Below are 4,255 nucleotides of genomic sequence, written 5' to 3' on the forward strand. Positions count from 1 at the left end.
CTATAATATGTATTGCCTTAATTTCAGTTGTACACCATAGTTATTCAGCATTCATATACTCAAAGAAGTGACCACCATTATAAATAAGTCCAGCAACCATCTGATACCATACAATGCTATTACTATATTATTGATTTTAAAGACTTTGTTATAGCTAACATTTACTACATGCTTACTAAATGGTAAGCACAGGGCTAGGAGTTATATATATACGCACATACACACGTATGTGTGTATATATACAGTCTATTGCTCATAAAATAGTACTTATTTTATGGATGAGTAAACTGAGTCTGAAAGAGGTTATGTAACTTAAGGTTAACATGGCAAGTGGTTGGATTCAGAGTATAAAGCCCAGGAAATCTAACTACCCACTCTTTTAGTGACTATGGAACAAATGAAGTTCTGGCAGTTATGTATAAAAGAAGCACATAATTATTTTCCTATTTCACAATATCTGTCATTTAAATAAGATCAATTTTCAAAAGGGAAATAAAATTTGTCCTGATACTAATCCATATAGGAATTTCAATTTAGGGTTATGAATGAGATCACTCATTGTACATATATTGGATACTTTAAAAATATTTGAAATTCAGAATATTACTATACTATCAAACAATTTCAAATATTAATGTAATCACTGCAAAAAGCATGATTGGTATTCAGAAGATAATTAAACTACATCAAATTACTTCCTAGTATAACAATGTTTTCCAATGAAAGTTCGAGAAATGGAATAATCCTGTTTTTTACGTAATATGTGACTGAATCAAGTGTAGTTTCATCGTTGAAAATGGATCACCCAGCTTTTGGCCAAGTTGATTCTCATCTCCGCATTTTCTGACTTTGTATCCTGAGCTTTGTCTATGTGTCATTGCCTTCACACTAAAGCTTTCGGAGAAATAAACAATCTTTCTGCACAGATATTTATAATATCTTTAAATGTTTAAATCCTCCATTTAAATCTTAGAATTCTTACATATTAATAAAAGGTCAGGGTATCTGAAAGATAGTGAATTAGTTAGCATTATTGGAGAGTGCCAAGTTTGGGTAGTGTTGAAAGACCATATGAGTTTTCATCTTATGGGTAAATAAACAGGAATCCTGGTAACTTAGATTATGCCTGTTTACACATGAACTAATGGTGGAAACAGCAATTTGGCCAAAGTTGCTTGCTAGCTGATTGCTTTATTACATCTGCCCTGTTTCCTAGTTATGGCTTGTGAGTACAGATACAATTTTAGGGAGTAAAGTGTTTTTCAAACAGTAAATGAAAATCAGTACATCAGATTTATTAACAAAAGAGAAAATCTTACCTCTTAGAATAAGAATTCATTCATCTTTTAGTAACAGATCAAAGTCGTTGTAGTTATATCGTTACCTTTAATTTTTGTTTCCTTGGAGGATAAATCTCTGAAGATTCTAGAGATTCAAATGAGAGTTCAGCAACTCATGTAGCATCATTATGTTCTGTAGTGGATATTGAGCAAGCAGTTCAATTCACACACACACGCAAAAACAACTAATTTTTCAGTGTTCTGTCAGTTCCCAGATGGTCAATTTTTCTTTTGCTTCTGTCTAGGTGTTCACACATAGCTATATATAACCTTCATTTAATAATTATTAGAGTATAATATAATAAATTATCTCATAGGCAAATACCGGTTCCACGTTTATTTTTATATTTCAGATTAAGAAATACTCAGTACTAAAGTTCAGGTATAAAAAGATAACCTTAGCTTTATCCATTCAGTGTGTGTGTATCGATAAATATTTTCTACTGATATTTGTAAGACATGCCACTAATTACTTTAGGGACATAAGAGGTGGAACTTGGTGTAAAATTGAATTTTAAATAACACAAATTTTTAAGACATTTACATTAGTTATAATATCAAATATGAGAAAATGAAAGATTTGAAAGTTGTATCAAACTTTAAAGAATAAAGGCATTTGGATGAATTCTAGATTAGACATAGTCTCTCACTGTCAGTAACCTCAGATGTTGCCTCCTGAGGTAGTCACTTTTGATATAAGTGGATTGTGGTGGAATATAGGTATATTCAACCTTAGGATTTAATCTTATCTAATTCTATTGTGAATCCTAATTTTATTTCTTTAATTTTTAAAAGCTTTTTATTACTCTGTAGTTTGCATACAATATCATATTATTTTCAGGCGTACAACATAGTGATTCAACATTTAATGACCATATGATGTGATCACTGAAATAAGTCTAGTAGTCACATGTCACTGTACTGAGTATGATATTATTCATTATATTCCCTATGCTTTCCATTATTTTTATAACTTTTTTTAATAACTGGAAGTTGGTACCTCTTACTTGCTTTTACCTTTTTCACCTCCCTCCCCAGCAACTACCAATCTATTCTATGTATCTATGAGTCTGTTTATGTTTGATTTTGTTTTGTTTTGTTTTTAAGATTCCTCATATAAGTGAAATCATATGGTATTTGTCTTTGTCTGTCTTATTTCAAGTAGCATAGTACCCTGTAGGCTGTTCCATGTTGTTGTAAATGGCAGGATTTCATTCTTTCCTATCCCTGAGTAATATTTCATATACATGTATATATAGTGTAATATATATATATAATTAATATAATTATATTATATATATATAATTTTATATATATATATAATTATCCATTCTTCAATCGATGACACCTTGCTTACTTCCATATCTTGGCTATTGTAATAATGCTACAATGAAAATAAGGGGACATTTATCTTTTCAAATTAGTGTTTTTGTTTTCTTCAGATAAATATCCAGAAATGGAATTGCCAAGTCATATGGTAGTTCTATTTTCAAGTTTTTGAGGAATCTCCAAACTGGTTTACATAGTGGCTACACCAATTTACAATCCCCCTAATGGTGCACAAGTAATTTTCTGTACAGTTTTGGCAACAAGTTATTATTTTTTTTTACTTTTTGATGATAGCTATTCTGCCTTATGTGAGGTGATATCTCATTGTGGTTTTGATTCACATTTTCCTGATTAGTGATGTTGAGCCTCTTTTCATATTTCTGTTGGCCATCGGTATGTCTTCTTTGTAGAAACGTCTGTTAAGTTTCTCTGTTTATTTTTAAATGTGATTGTTTTTCTGTTACTAGGTTGTATGCATTCCTTATATACTTTAGATTTATGTACTTTATAATACTCCTTATATACTTTGGATATATTAACCCCTTATTGGATATATCATTTGCCAATATCTTCTCTCATTCACTATGTCTGTTTTTATTTTGTTGATTTTAGATTTTCCTTTGTCAATCCCTGAAACTCCACTTTCAAAGACTTGATTTACTACCAGGAAAATAATGAGAACCAACATTCATTCAAAATTAACATTTTGGTAAGAACTATGCTTAACATTTTGGACATTTTTAATCCTCAGTACAATTTTATGATGTAGGCGGTTTTATTATCGTCATTTTTCAGATGGGAGAACTAAAATTGAGGAGTCCAAAGAACTTGTGCTATGTGATTCTGACTCACTTTGTCAGTCTCCCACATCCAGTACTAATTGTCAAATCTCTACTGTAGTAGTCTTCTCCTCCTCTGAAACAGAAGGCCTTCCGGGAAACCATAAGTAGACTGCTTTGTCCACAGACAAGTACATCCCAGTGTGGAAGCAGTTAAGGCAACACTTGTTATTTTTTTACTTTCTGATGATAGCCATTCTGACTTGTATGAAGTGATATCTCATTGTTTCCCAAGGGAAACTTCAATTAATGGAGGCTGGAGGACAGTACATAAGCAGCCCCTCGCCCCCCGCCCCATTTTTCAGCTAGACAATTCTAGAAGGTACTATCTAGCCTTTCAAATACCTAAGAGGAATCAAATCACTCTTGTTATAACAATAACCTTGATCATACAACCAGAGAGCAAGACATCAGTAGGGAAAATGGAAATGTTTGATTTTCAGGAATGAATGAGGAAAATCTAAAATAGGAAATCCTTGGTTTACTGTACACATATATTCTTATCAATTCCTATAAAATACATAAAACTTATCAAATAAAAATTATAATATAGTCTTCTGGAGTCTTTTCATAGAGAGATATAAGACATGACAACATTAACATAAAGGCGGAAGGAGGAAAATAACCAAACAAGGTCTCAGGATCTCTATATTTTATGTAAATTACTACATTATTAACTTTAGGTAAACTGAAAATTTAGGAGCACATATTATCCTAAAAGCAACGAGTAAAATTATAATGCAAAAA

The sequence above is a fragment of the Pteropus vampyrus genome, unplaced genomic scaffold (assembly GCF_000151845.1).
Source record: "Pteropus vampyrus isolate Shadow unplaced genomic scaffold, Pvam_2.0 Scaffold366, whole genome shotgun sequence".
NCBI lineage: Eukaryota > Metazoa > Chordata > Mammalia > Chiroptera > Pteropodidae > Pteropus > Pteropus vampyrus.